The sequence below is a fragment of the Simochromis diagramma genome, unplaced genomic scaffold (assembly GCF_900408965.1).
Source record: "Simochromis diagramma unplaced genomic scaffold, fSimDia1.1 OVJJ01000402.1, whole genome shotgun sequence".
Taxonomy (NCBI): domain Eukaryota; kingdom Metazoa; phylum Chordata; class Actinopteri; order Cichliformes; family Cichlidae; genus Simochromis; species Simochromis diagramma.
Genome location: NW_024386972.1, coordinates 3,628,762 through 3,644,439, shown reverse-complemented (window position 1 = coordinate 3,644,439; position 15,678 = coordinate 3,628,762). Strand labels below are relative to the sequence as shown.

Below are 15,678 nucleotides of genomic sequence, written 5' to 3'. Positions count from 1 at the left end.
AACTTCAGGGATCTGCTGTAGCAATCACATGGTGAGAGTGGGGAAAAAGAATGTCCTTTTTCAACAAGACGATACACACAGCAAAAACAGACTTGGGGGAGGGAGCAACTGGTTGGTTGTTGATAAATAATCAATCAAAATAAACAAAATAGTCTATGTAAGACATGATGCTTCAGATTGGAGTCACATTAAAGGATCTTGACCCTCAGGTTGAGACACGTTAATCACAGGGCAGCATAAAGGCTTGAAACTGACTTCCACCTTAGCCAGCTACAACACAGAAAACATATTTTACCTATAGTATCTTTTTTACACATCTTGTACTGTTTCGGTAAAGGGAACTGAATGCAGCTGATCTGAATAACAAAATAACCATTTGCACTACATCATACCAGCGTATTCTTCTTCCATATGTTATTCTGCATTCCTCGTGTGTATGTGATGATTCGCGACGCTCCACCTCTGTGACACGGAGCTGCAGTAACATGTGTACCGCGCAGATATTCACTGAGGGGTTTTATGGTGGATAGAATGCTCTGACTGTACCTGTCAGCTTGACTGTTGACTGTTAATATGAAGCTTCTATTTTCAAAACACAGCTCAGGGAAAGGGAATCTGTGTGTGTGTGTGTGTGTGTGTGTGTGTGTGCGTACTTGCTTTGTGCAGGAGGGAGATACAGAGCATAGCGAGGGATGGGAGAGGTGCTGGGAGTGACGCCAGACCGCACATCATTTAATCATGTTAGCGTGTGCAACCACTTTGTGCATATTTTCGGTTGCATTGGTGATAGGAGTTGTTATTGTACAAACTGTACTCACACCGAGAGAGAGCGAGAGATGGCTTGACAGGAGGGAAGACAGAGATGACAGTTTGATGCAGGAGAGGCAAAATAAATAGCTCTTTGGATTTTTTAGATTTGTGAAATTTCAGTTTTATGGCAGAAAGCGATAACACAGCCCGAGTCTGATTTTCAGTTGCTGCTGCAACTATTAACATCGCTTGAGAAATCCAAAGTCACCACGTTTGAGAGCATTTAAATGTGAGCCGGTGAAAGGATGACCATTGTGCATATTAGCATTGGATTTCAGCATGCTCTTTGGGCTTAATCCCACTGTTGACTTGCCTGCTAAGTACTGAGTGTGTTATTTTTGCTCTTTTTAAAGAGCCCCTCTACATAATCTCACCTAATCTAATCTATCCCCTTTTATAATAGACTCGGAACGATGTGACTTTATAGAAAAAGCTTTAGTGTAGATCCATACCAAACAGACCAGTGTGCTGCTTGCTTCCCCAACCCCTCTGGCAAAGCTCTTGTGAAAATGCATGTGACCTCTGTGCCCCTTGTTAGTCTGAACAATAGGCTTGCCTCCTCTTACAGCTGCAGCCATGCTGGAGGGGAAGTTTGCCAGAACAGAAGACACACACCGTCTGATTAATAGGTTTAAAGACAGCAGGTTTAGCTTCATAGAAGGCACAACATCATTAAAAATATAGATTACATTCAAGTTTTGTTTAGTTGTTTGTGCTTGTTGGTAGGCATGGGAAGCAAATGTGAAATTAAAATACATTTTTTAAATCTAAAACAAATCAAATCAAATCAAATCAAATCAAACAGATGAAAGGGTTAATCGATTAACTGATTTTCTACTTATTTATTTTTGTTAAAAGTTATACAAATACTTTCTGCAGAGTAAGTTAAATATTCAGACAACCAAATGGACAAAACAATCTCCTTAAAGATGTCAGTCAAATCTTTTTCTAAGAATTCCCAGCATTATAACTGTTAATTGATTATGAAAACAATTCCTTCCTTTATTGCTCATAATTAAAGTGCAATTAAAATCTACTAATTCTTTGTTTGCATGTTTGTTGTTGTCAGCAGGGTTTTAGAATTTCAGTGGACAAATTAGAGCACAAACTGAAAAATAGCTGTGCAAAAAGCAAAAGAAAAAAAAAAAGAATACAATCTGTGAGTCTTAACACACACAGGATGTAATTGGAGCTTTGTGGGGTCCCCACCAGTCGCAGGCTCATGCATGTTAAATGTGACATGCTGTGAAAAACAGACGCGGATGATGACAGTGCATTGTCGCAGTGTTAAGTGTAAATGAAAGGCTCTGGATCTTGGAAAACATCCAGTTCTACAAAGTCTCAGCCTTTATAAATTTAAACAAGGTCCAACCGAGGATCCCGTCAAATCTTCCAAGTGATGCATAGCAGGCATATTCCCCTCTTAAATGTGAGCAAAGACCGAGAAACTAGCTCTCAAAATTTGAAAATGTCTCAAGAGGTGTAATCTCACTATCAAGAAATGGGCACCGGGAAGGCTCCCGAGAGGGCTCTGCTGAAGCATCAGTGTCTAGTGTGCGCTCCAGAGGATTTTTTTTTTCTTTTTTCGGGGAGACAGAGAGATCTACATCTCTGATGAGTAATGAAGGTGATTCTGAGCAAGTGGTGGAATTACATTCAACAGAGCCCACGGGGGTCCATATCTTATTGTTCTGTGACAGGGAAAATTAACTGGGATTTACTAATACACAGGGAACGTCCTTCCCCCATTCTCTCCTGCGCTCAAAGAAAAGGTCTGAGGGTAATCTCTTTCCCAAGCACCCCCACCCCCACGCCCCCTCCCTTCCCAAACACAAATGTCAGATCTTTTCAAGTTTGCTATCGAGATGTAAAACATAAGTAGATAAAATCCCTGACATGTTGCCCCATCTCTCATTCATCTGTTGCCGTATGTTGACACAAAAGACGCGTTCTGCTTAAGTGTTGTTTTGCATTTCACCTGTTCTCCTTTGCATAGTCACTGCGGCAAAGCGTGCAGGTGACCCAAAGTAGATAGGGCTCCATGGCTTTTATTCTCATGGGATCTTTGAGTATTTGTGACAGTTTCACGCTTATAAATTGTCATCGTCGGTACTGCTTGTGTGCAGTTTGATTAAATCTGATTGATGCTGGCATAAGACAACAACCCAACAACAGACTAAATATAAAATTTGCATTAATATATTTTGATTGGTGGGTTATAATGCATGCTTTTCCACTTCATTTAAAGCACCCAGACAAGAATAGACATAAATCTTTGCAAGCCTTTTGCCTGCTGTGCATGTTAAGAGCACTTGTGTACTCACTGTGAGGTTACCTTTGTAAAATTAGCATGTATGAAAATCCTGCCCTTGCTTCAAAATATACAAGATACTGGATATATTATTACAGATGAACAGGTAGAACTTGACTTCAATAGTATTATCACAAATCAGCCAGACAAGACCCCAAATTTATAAGCATGACAAGGTAACAAAAATACATGTGCACACACAGAGAAGCAGTGCAAAACCATCAGCAGCCTTCATAAAATCTGAACATGGCAGATCACAGCAGTTATAGCCAGATGTGTACTCTGAGTAAGCAGCCAGGCTTGCTTTTTAGGGATTTTTCATATTTGTGCAGTTTTTGGCAAGAAAATAAATTAATAAAAAAAAAAAAAAATGTTGATCTTCTCTTTGCTCCTATTTAAGTCCTTTTTTTGCCCTGTTTGCAAATCCATCTCACCAAAGACTCAAAAGCTGATTTATTTATTCATTTATCGTTTTTTTCTTCTTGATAATTTAACGTTTGAATCTTTAAAATTGGCACAAATGGAAAAAAACAGCTTGCACAAACTGCCGAGGTCCAAGGTGACATCTTCAGATTGCTTGCTTTGTGCAACCAACAGTCCAAAACCAAAACACATTCAGTTTTCAATTATAGAAAACAGAAAAAGTCATCACACTACAGAAGCTCTTTACAGCTGCTGATCAACTGTTTAATTGAATAATCCTTTAAGCATCTGTTTACCGGAGCTACAATTCTCTCGCTGCGTTTTTAATCCATAATGATTTTTGTTTCTTTTGTGACCCAATCATACTTTATTTTCTCCTCCCTGCTCAAACAAAGTCTTTACTGATGATGAAGTGTGGACAGCCGTGACACCACACCCACAGCCTGTGTGTCAGCTTACACTGTACCCTCATGCTAACGCCGTGTCTGTGTGCGGTCGGTTACCCAGGTGCAAGGCATGCATCACAGACCGGAGCTGATACACTGACGTGACAGCTGTCGGCAGAGAAAGAAGATCACGAGAGAGGTCTCGGTGCTGGATAGGGTGGAATATGTTAACCCTTAACATGCGACTGGTGCATTATAGGTCACCAAAAGGCACGCCTTCTGTTCTGAGTTTGCCTTATTTGTACACAATTTTCAGTTGATTGGGATTTAAGCTCTGTAACTTCCCATCTCATAATCCTCAAATCTCAGACCTCTCTTCAGTGTTAATATGAGGCAGACAAATGTTGTCAGTAGTGTAAACAGGCACTGCAGAAAGCTAAAGTCTGACATTTCCGTGGTGCAGATTTGCTCCAAAGTAAGCAAATATTTACCAAAACACCAGGGTCAGGTGTAGCCCTCAGCTAATTTGGCATAGCTGTGAGAGTACACCTGGTTTGCATCACTCAAAGCATGATGTAGCACAAATCCAAAATTTCTATACGTTTACATTACTATTACTTTTATCTGCAGCACACAGACATTTCATCATATCTGACCATCTAGCATTTTATGTAAATTACAGGCAAAGATCCTAGAGAGCTTTAAATAACTCTAGTGTAAACATGTCCTCCATGTTTCTTTACGTTCCTTCATCCTTTGGCTTTTGCAAATGAACCGCGACCGCAGACAATAGATTTCTTTCACACTAATAGTAATCAGTGATATCCTAACAGCCACCACTGCTGATGATGAATGCTAATTAATTGGGCAGTGTTCCTGAATGTAAACATGCAGTGCGACACATATGCAGAAACACTTCACACTCCTATTTATAGGTGCCGATTGCATAAGCTCTTTTGCAACAACAGGGTGTTCTCACTTTGTCAGTATCAAACCGAGAAAAACTGTAACTGACCAGATTATTTTTACACGCGCGCACACGTATATTGCACTTCTTCCTGGCATTACCGTGTGTGGCCCAATGGGTCCCACGGCTTACAAAAATGTTGACAGTGGACGCTATTTTTGACCATCTGCTCCGAAACGAGGGCATGTTTGAGTCACAGACGCTGTGGTGCGAGGCTGTGCCCGTGATGTGCCTGGCATGTGGAGAGAGTCAGGGAGGGAGGGAGGGAGGGATAGAGAGAGATGGCTCACCCGAGGGCCCAGCATCCTCCGTGTCACTGTGGAAGTGCACAGTGTGCGGCTGGTTTCACTAATGTGTATTACATTAGCATGGAGGGTGATGGAAGGGGGGAGGCTGTCGAGGGGTGCCAGGGAGTGGTTGATCCTTCACATCTTGGAGGAAGAACAAGAGAGGAGATATCCTTGCGCTTGACTCATGGCGTAAACATCGTCAGTGAGATGAAATAGTGCGAGGTCAGAAAAGTGTCTGCGTCTCATCTCTTTTTCTTGTGTGCGTCTGCGTTATCTGTGAGGCAGGAATGCGAAACCAAATCTGGGGTGTTCTCGGGATGGGTGGGAGTCACAGCGGGATTCTTTCAGAGAATTACCCCTGTGTGTCACCACCTCTCACAAAGTTTACGACTTCTTTCTTTGGAGAGTAGTCGGGCCGTTAAACTACTTTGTAAAGTGCTATTTGTTTTTGCATCCCTTTAAAACTGCCTTTATTTCTTTAGCTCTTCGACAGCATTTGTGCATATCGACAAATGTTTATCCTCTCTGATGTGGAGATTTCTACCTTTCTAGACGTCTTTAAGACTAAGTAATCACGCGCTGTCTTGCTGTCTCTCAGCATCAGCCATTCTCTTGATTAAGTGATTTAATTATTTAGTCCATAAAATGCCAGAGAAGTATCTGTCCCAGTTGTCAGAGAGCTTCTGATGGCATCTGTAAGTTCTAAACTGAATGATGTTTTAACTCAGAAATAAAGTTTAACCTGCTTAGAGGGGAAGTATTTCAAGCTGACTTTTAACAGTTAAGCAATTATCCAAGAAATGGCTTAATGACAATAATTTTTTAATTTGGGATGCACAGATATATTGGCCAGTATCAGTGTTTTTCCGAGGTGTCACATTAGATTTGTGCTGGCTAAATGTTCAAAGACTTTTAAGCAGTTCAGCGAGAGCTAAAGAAGTGAGCCAGAGTATTATTTTAACCATCAGCATGAGTGTAACACCACGCCTCCTGAACTCTGTTTAAACGCACTGATCCCTAAACAGGAAGTTAAGAGTTACCGCTTTTACGTTAACTCTGAGGTTTTGCTTGAGGTCAAACACCACAACGTGGCTTTGCTGTAACAAGGACCACCTGAGTTCACCGTTAAATCCTCAGCACTTTGTGGCTTTGCTGCTCTTGATTTTATTTTTCTGGCACCAGCTGATGTCAAGGAGCAAATTGAAAAAGCAAATTACTGCGGGCTGCGTATCCTTCGTCGTCTTTGTGTGCACTTCCTTCGGAGGAGGGAGGTGGAGAAGATCATGTGAGCTGTAATTATATTTATGTTGGGCCCCATTCAATCTGTCACAGTAAATTTTGCCCGACTTGTCATATTGTAAATCATTACAGCGGATTAAATGCTGGTTATGAACTCAAAAGGCCGGGAAAGGATTCTTTTTATTTATTTTTTTGTCCTTGTGATCGCTGTATTTGTTTGTTTGTGACAAGCTAGTTGTGCCTGATATTGGCGGTACAGTGTTTTCTACATGTGTTCAATAAATTTTAATTGGGTGCAGAATGGGTAATGTCACCGATGTTTGCTTTGAAGAAAATCCCTTTCAAAAGGGCAGGCAGCCTTCCAAAAGTGAAAGAATACCTCTGAAAGGCTTCGTGTTTCACAAGCCGTCCTGCGCATTTTGTTTTCTCATTTGTCTGGGATCAAAGACGGCGATGAGCACCGATGGAAAGTTTGACTCTTTTTCTGGGAAGGGGCTTCTTTCAGGAAAGTGCGAGAGAAAAGTGTGTGTGTGTCAATCAGCTGCTGAGTGCCAAAGCAGGAGAGACTGATGAAAGAGTAATTGGTTTTGCATGTTTCACATACACTCTGCGTCCAAACTACGATAGTGATGGACTGTACTCTTGCCTATGGCAGGACTTAGCTGCCACAGTGAGATTCATAAATATCCTCATGATTAGCAGGGCTCCTCACTCATTAGTAAGTGATACGAATCGTTACTCTCAAGTCACTAAAAAGATTAGTTCAGAATGAATAAACTTTTCATGCTGCTTGCACTTCGGCTGCTCTCAGACAACAATAGTATTGTTAGGTTTCATTTTACTCGTCCCTCATGAATTTTCAGCAGTTAAATCAACTTACAGCAGCGAGTTGTCATACATGCGTTCTGCCACTCTTGAGCACAAAGACTGGATGCAAGCCTCACATGTCGGAGCAGTTGCTTCATTTGTCTAGAAAATCACTTGTTTGGAGAAGCCCTGAATGTTGCATCCCTTGATTTGTATGCGAATAACATCTACCCAAATAAAGCTTTGGAAATTTCCCTAATGTTCACTGCAGCAAAATCACATTTCAGCCTTATTTATGCTGCTGTCTATACCTGAAGACATAATTTCATACCTAATTTTTTATAGACTCTCTTAACCTGCTATATATTATGGATTTGAGCTTGCCAGTACTTCTAAGAAGGAAACTATGAATTATTTGTGTCATTACTTTTGCTGCTGATAGTTTGAAATGTTTTGCATAATAAACAGCCGAGACAACAAGTGAAAAATTAATGAGCAATATTGTTCAAAGATACAGTTTATGATGCGTGTGATGTGATGCTTGCTGATGACCAAAAAAGAAAAGAAAGAAAAGAAACTCTATTGTTTTTGGAATGACTGTCAACCATCAATTTTCATAACGTCATTGTTCGACTACGGAGTATTTATTTTCATTAATCTCCACAGTTTGTATTGTCATGTTAATTTACTCGACAAGTCTCACTACAGTGTGCGATTTTAAGAACAATGAGGATGAAAGCCAAGAAGGCAAGGCTCATATCAGCCGAGGAGGATATTGGAGAAGAGTAGTCTACACTTTGCCGAACTCCCAAAGCTTCTTTTTTAATATTTAGCTCCTGTCAGTTAAAATCAAAAAGTTTCTCACTTTCTCTAAAGCTCGCACAGAAAGAGAGAGAGCGAGAGGGGGAAGCTGCTTCACGGGTGAAAGCCCTCACACATGAATATTTAATGGTTGCATTTTAACCAGAGTCATAAAATCCAAGAGGATGTGGCTGAAAAGAGAGCAGTGAGGAGTGTGCAAAGTAGGCTACATTGTTTCTTTATAGTCTGAGCTGGATGCCTGAAAGTCATGTAACTCTTCTCAGGCTGCAATAGTGAATCAAATATGTGGATTGTGTCGGGCTAATTTAAGGCCTGGGCCACGTTTAGCAACGTGTTGCGGCCTGTTTTTGCAGGGTAAGCAGCTTGTTGTACAGGAGGATGAAGAAATCTTGGACCTTAAGGGGCTAAATTGAAAACGTTTCATTTTGACACTTCCTCAATGCACTCAGGAAAATGAATTTCATATACTTAATCCATTTGGCCAGTTGACCAAATTGTGAGGAAACATCTATTCAATACGCATCAGTTTTAGCTTAATGGAGCTGGAGCCAAAAAAAAGAAGAAGAGGAGATGAGGGTATCTGTGTGTATTTAATATGCAACCTCTCCTTCTTCCTCTACTTCTAGTCTTGTCATGCATTTTTAAAATTCTGTTCAGCCCTCCGCTGAGCCAGACTTGCAGCCGACAGACACTGAGCTGATTGTTAAGTTTGATAAAGCTCTGCGTTTGTGTGTAGCTGGGGTTATTTTTGTGTACGTAAGCTTTACTTCACAGAGGTAATCATTTGTCATCCAATATTGAATCAAGTTAAATGGACTCATAAATTGCAATCACTTAACTCAGCCCAACTATTATGTTTAATATTGCTTTGTGGGAAAAGGTCAGCCGGCAGTGGATCAGGTTCCAGCAACACAGATAATTCAGCTGCCTTTTATGAGTCTTTTAAAGCTCCGGAAGGAGAAAAAAAATCAGCACCCAGGAAAAAACTGACTGTACACTACTTAACAGCGGGAGCGCAGGATACGCAGCAGCTCCTGTTTATGTTTTCTATCCTTGAATATCCTTAATGCTGTGTTTAAAGTGTGTGTGGCTGGCAGGTTGCAGATAAAACACAGTGGATGCCCTTAAGGGAAACATAATAAAAGGCTTTCCCCTCTGAAAGGTCCAAAGTGCAGTTGTCCACTCTGCACAGCAACAATGGAGCGCTTGTGCAAACGGAGCCATCAGTGGCACTGGCAAGCTTGGCAAACCAGCTTATCAGGAGGCAGTGCACTGAGTAGTGGGGGGGGGGGGGGGGATAGAGTATGTGTTTTTGTGTGTGTGCGTGTTACTTTGTTTTGTCCAGAAGCACTGACCTCTTAATTAATTCATGGCTCCTCTTGTTTTTCTTGCATGTGTTTGTGTGCATACACGTTTATGTATTCGATCATGTGGAGCATGCTAACGGCTAACCAATACCGTTAAGGGAATACTACACCAAGAATCTTACCGAATAACACAGTGAGTGCCGAAAACTACCTGGTTTTAGCAATCGTGCCACCATCATGTGATATCATAAATCAGTGTGGCTAGTGGCATTTGCATCTCCTAGACCAGAAGGTGATGAATTCAGTGAAAATTTTGTTTCCTTGAACCCGTGTCCACAGCACAAGTAGCACTGCTTCACTGAAAATGTGCCATATTTGCAGGGTATCTGCTGATCAGCAGGTTGTTGTTCCGAGCCGTGCCTCCTTCAGTCTATATGTTGAAGTATTTTCAGCCAAGACACTGAACCCCGAGTTGCCCCCAAGGAATTTACTGGAGTGTTTATGTATTTTTAAAAAAGGCACTTGTAGTAAGTAAGCTCTTTGAGTGCTCAAATTGAGTATAAAAGTATATAAGTACCAGCCCATTTACCATTTATTACAAATTATTGTATAACTGGATTTGGCTGGAAAGGCTTAAATCTTCTTTGAGGAAGCCGAAGAATTCAAGTAAGAAATCTGCAGAGAGCTAATCTCGCATAAATGTTAACATGATGTTAAATCTTAGATCAACAATATTAGAGTTTACCACACGAGCAAGAAGCTGGGCTGGTGCATCAGCAGAGTAATTGGGAAAGAATCTGAGGTTAAATGAAATGCTTTACTAATCAGACAGAGTTTTGATCATTGATATTTGAAGTCTTAAATATTGTTGTCCTAACAAATAGTTTAAAAAAATTCAACTTAAGGCGTAATGAGAAGTGTTGCTTAATTGATTGGGTCTTATTAGCCAGCTGGTAGTCACACAAGTGTGAATGAACCAATGATTGTGATGCACGGATCAAGCGCCTGATGACAATCAGGGAATCCCAGCACTGATTTACCGTCCAATAGCAGGCTTAAAAGGTAGCTCTGAAAAGTCTGGAGTTACAGTTTCCATGCTTTAAAGTCCCCGAGCATGGAGAGAGAGATGCGGAAAATTTTAGTCAACCACCCATTTAACCCTGGAATATTACTGAGCAGATGTTAAATGGCTGTCATCGGTCAGGTCAGCCGGATAAGCACTGGTGAGCACTATCAACGTGTCAATATTTACATTACTTTACCAATTGCAGTAATATTTTTGCACCACTGTGTCCGTTTTTCGGCATCAAAACTGCATGCATGTAACCACATGAATTCTCCTCCTCTCTCACACAGGTACAATTTCAAGAAGTGCAGTTTGTTGGTGGCAGATTTTTTTCTTTTGCTTTCTCAGAGCTGTTTGAGTTGTTGGAGGAATGCATCGTGTGCTTAGTTTACTCACTTGCCAGATAGTCTGTAGTGCTTTCACTGCATTTCCTTTGGGACACAACACTTGGGGGGGAAAAAAAGGAAGTCTCAAGGTGCCTGTGTTCGGCTTTAGATGTGACTCTGGGTTGGTAAATATTTAGAGAGCAAACATTTTGATACCAGCAGGGATTATAGTTGGGGGAAACATGCTTTTCTAAGAATGGAAATGTCAGCATATTGCAAGGTATCATGCTACAATTTTTATTTTAATGCCTGTCTCTAAAAAGTAGCAATTTAGCAACTCAAATCCCACTGAGGAAACCAGATTGCTTTTCTAAGTCCGGCTTATTTTGATGTAGCTCGCCCACTGAAGCTCATTCTCTTTGTTCGAAAGCATCCAATTCATCAGCAGGGATTGTTGCCGCCTACCAACAACCAACATATTTGTTCTGCTGCTTCACCTTGTTGGCTTTGCAGAGAGAAGGTGCCAAAGGTGGATGTTAAACATGTCAAGTGCTATCTGCTTCATTTACTTGGTCACTGAATATTCATGTGCCTTTATACTGGTGTCAGCCTTCAGCCAGCCGTGCAGACAACCAGCAGCCGTCTCTACAGTCATCAGACAAGCACCATCCCCGTGTCGTCCGAGAGATCCTCTTTAACGTTATCTTTTTTTTGTTTTTTGGACTTTTTTTTATCGTTGGAAAATAAGGTGGTGATTGTGCCCGGAGCTGACAACCATTTCCTGTTCCAATTTGTGTGGCATGCGAGCAGAGCTGTGCTGCTTTTCGCTTTGAGGTGCTTGGGGACGAGTCAGAGTGGGCACCCCACGAAGACGACGAGGGAGAAGGAGGGAGGGAGGGAGGAGAGCGAGTATAACCCTGTGTACTGCAGTCATGCCCATTTACTCTCCCTGACACCTCCAGGGACACGCTCTGACCTCTGCGGGGATCTCGCCCCCTCTTTACTCTCACTCATGCGTTTCCCCTCCGCTCTGGGGAAATCGCACCAAATTCCTTGTGCATTACAAGAGCTTTCGGGAGGCCCCAGTTGACGCTTGGCCTCGTCTAGACTGCCGTGACTGTTGTTCGGCAGCGCTGCCGAGCCGCGGTGCAGGGTCAGACTCTTTGCATGGCAGCAGAGATTGCAGAGGTTGTCTCATTAAATATATGCTTCCTGGTAAGATGAAAAGCTCATGCTCTTTGTTGGTTCTTAAGATGAAAGGCCCCCCTCTACAGGCTGTACTCAGACAGAGCTCGATAATGTAAACACGGTCTGTGCTGTAGATTACTCATTTGCATGGTGTTGCAGTGAGCTTTGATCAGTGATGGATTGCAGCTAAGTCTGTTTGTTAGTTAAATGGTTACATTGCACTAAGTTATAGAGGTTTATAACTTAAAAGTCTTGTTTGGAGCTTATTCTGAAGTACCAGCATTTGAGATGCAGCTGATTTTGATAGGGAAAGTTTAGTTTGCATCATGCGTGTTCAGCTGTTTAGTGATCATAGAAAAATAAGAAAAATAACAATTTTGTGGGTATGATTTGAGTTTAAAGAATACTTCCTGCAGGAATACTCGAGGAAAGGAAAGAATAAGTACGCTATATTTGAGTAGGAAGACTCAGTTATTTGAGAGAGAAGAGCCTGTGCGCTTTACGTTGGCTGCAGCAGAGGGAATTTCATCTCCTGTCATCTCCCTGTTGATTAGTATTGATTGGTGAGGCTGAATTGGCCTCTTGAGTGGAAGTTGCATCAAATAATCCCTCATTCGACTTTCCCAAATCCATTGTGAGGGCTGGCGAATGATTTCATCAGAGGTTTTCTGAGCGTGAGGCACTGAGCTGAAACATTTCCTGCGGGCGACAGAAAAAGGCAGTTGTTTTAGCCTCCACTGTTTTACCTCTTAATGAAAGTATGGGAAAGCTGACCTACTGAATAAACTGCGACAAACAAAGCCGAGGGGGACCTGAACGTTACCCCTGCCCCATTACGCTGTGGTGCTTTTTTTTTTTTTTTTTGAAATCACTTGCACCTGTGGTTTGTATAGACATGAATCTTTTTCCCCCAGACAAAAACGAGGAATTCTCTGCAGCTTGGAAGGATCCCCCTGCTGTGCACGGATGACACGGTCTGCTGTGTTGCTGCCACTGCCGCTGCTGCCGGTTGGCTTTCGATGGGGGCAGCTTGAGTGCAATAATGAAATGGAAAAGTTCCAGAGCAGTGAACGCTTGTACGCAGAAGGTAATTGGAGATTGCCACTGAAGAACTCCGCACGATATGCTTTCGATTCAACTTCACAGAAGGGCAGACCACAAAGTTTGATTATGTTTGCTGTTAACCAAACGCCTGCTGCAGTACAGAGAAATGGGATCTTGTTCAGACAGAGAGCGAGGTAGGAAAGGGAGAAGGAAGCAGCTTTGGCTGAATACACATATTTGTTTTTCCACCCATTTTTTTTCGACATGATTTTGTTTTGATTGAATCTCAAGTTTTCAGTGTTGACAAAAACCAGAAGGTTGTGCAGATACGAGTCAAACCGATAGGCAGACGGGCTCTTAATATAACAAATGACTCAGGGCCCATTTGTGTGGCACTGCAAGCAAGTGTTGGAGGTTCACGGCCTTGTTTAATTAAAGTAAAACCTGAGATTGGTGGTCCTTCAGCCACTTTAAGTCTGATTTGACACTAGAGAATCAGAGCGTGTTCAATGGAAAGCAGATGAATGATTGATAAGAGAAGCAAAGCTGCTTCAAATGCTGCTCTGAGGACATTAATAATGAAGGGCACTTTGAGTGCCTTCAGTGGCATATGGGAGACAAGAGATTTCATTACCTTCCCCATTTAGCACAACTGTTTTTGTATAGCTTTTGTTTGCTTTATAATTGTGTTATTATTTTATCAACTTTATGCTTAGAAATGCTGATAATTTAGACACAACCTCATAAAATCATGTTTGTCTTAACTGGTGCCCACAAACCATGGTTTGATTTAACTTATTTATCATTTTATTCCCTGTTAAAACATATTTTCTAAATAAAAATGCTGGCTCCAAATTAATATGTAAATCTACTATAACCTTATGTCCCTTTCCATGTGCCCTGTTTTTATATCTTTTCAAGTTGTCAAAATAGTTCCCTGAGGTGGAGAAGTTTTTCTATTAATATAGAAAACAACAACAACAACAGATTGCAGTGGAAACAGGCTTAGATAATTAATAAAATATTTAAAAATGTGGAAGATGTGTACATTTTAAACATTGATGTGAGGTTTCTCCACACTGGACAGATGGAAAATTGCAACAGATGTTAGCGGACCACCAAAAAGTCTGTGCTGTTCCTGAAATGAATACAGTAAAAAAAAAAAAAATAAATTACATATTTCCACTGGTTTCCACATGGTTTCAAGGTGTGACAGATGCTCTTATACCTTTGTCATAAAGTTGAGCCCTTCTCTTCTGCAGACATTTCATGGCATCCGATTGGAAAGGCTTTGGGTGGTTTAATTCTAAAGCACCCAAAGACTTATATTTGCATCAAAGTCTTGGTTGGAAATGTCTATTTTTTCACATTTTCTTGTGAAAATTTCCTGTTAAGTTGGATAAAAATATGCACTGCGTTTGGATAGAAACTGTTGACACCTTCCCGTGAAGATTTTTGTTTTTTTTTAGCTCACGCCCAATTTTTAAGCAGTGACTGGCTCATTTCAATAGACAAGGCTGTGCTCACAGTGCTGCTTAAAGTTTGACTGCTCACTTTTGACTTATGAGTGCCAGAGGTGCCAGAACACATAAAAGATGTTGGAAGCGGAAAAAGGAAGATGAGATGTTTTTTGGCAGTGTTTTTACTCTGTGAAACTGCTTCTCCTGTCTGCACTGTAGATCCTGCTGCTCTGTGTGTCTTTGTCAGGCTTCATGTCATCCTGCCATTGTTCAGGCCAGAAATCAGCACATACTTCCATTGTTCTACACTCAAATCTGGAGCTATACACCCTATTCTGCCCCACATTTCTGAACCTCATATTTGTTAAATATACTGCCTCGTCTTAGTCGCGGTAACCGTTCTCTACAGCTTCTGCCACCTCTCTTTGTGGTCTGCAGCTTATATAGCATCCTTAAATGTGAGAAATTGTAGACTCTTATTTAATTTAGGCTCAAAGCACCGCAGCGACAAAAGCATTAGCCTGAGTATTGCCCATGAGTGGAGGCACAAGTGTGTCCTCTCTCCCAATCCAAACCTAAAACCAGCTCTCGACAGTAAAGGAAGACATGCCTCAAAGTGCATCAAAGTAGTCCCCCATCCCTACCGTCTAAACAAAGCAACTTGTTGACATGGTCCCAGGCACAAGCTTGGTCGTTTGTCAAGAAGTGGAGGATAGCCGTAGCTCGTGGGAAAGGACTCTGCCTGAAAAGACGGCCTGACATTTGTTTTCGAAACAGCCAATGTCTGGCTTCACGTTAAAGGGCACCCAGGACTTTGGTGTGTTCAATGGTTTTTCTGTTCTGCGGGGGTGTTGATGCAGGCCAACTTCTTATGTTATTCTATGCGCTGCTTTCATGTGGTTTTTACTTTGTAAGGCACCTAGCTTAACACTTTTACTTTGCCGCTCCATCCACCGGCTGTGTGGCAGCACAGCACGGCTCCTTGAAGGGCTGCAGAAAGTAACCTTTATTTGAGAGGGGGGAAAAAAAATCATTTTTCTCTGTACGGCTTTATGCCACTAACGTTTCTTGGCCCCAGCAACGTTTTCTTTTTACGCCGTAGTCTAGGAGCATTCTCACGTAGGGAGAAATAAATGATTGTGTTTGCCTTAAATACTGCGGAGCTGTAGTCGATTCTCCACCGGAAGAAAAGTGCAATGTAATACAAGCTGTATTTGTTCAGCAGTGATGAA

At 41.6% G+C, this 15,678-nt stretch overlaps 1 protein-coding gene across 2 annotated transcripts in view; it reads left to right on the top strand.

The window, feature by feature from the left end:
* Positions 1-15,678, top strand: part of LOC120738130 (zinc finger MIZ domain-containing protein 1-like) — a 109,659-nt gene that overhangs the window by 3,328 nt on the left and 90,653 nt on the right. Inside the window, exon 2 of one of the 2 annotated variants that reach the window (XM_040039206.1) lies at positions 12,857-13,029. The exons of the other annotated variant lie outside the window; for it this stretch is intronic. The gene's annotated coding sequence lies outside the window, so the exon portion shown is untranslated. The remainder of the gene's footprint in view (positions 1-12,856; positions 13,030-15,678) is intronic. 2 annotated transcript variants of the gene reach the window in all.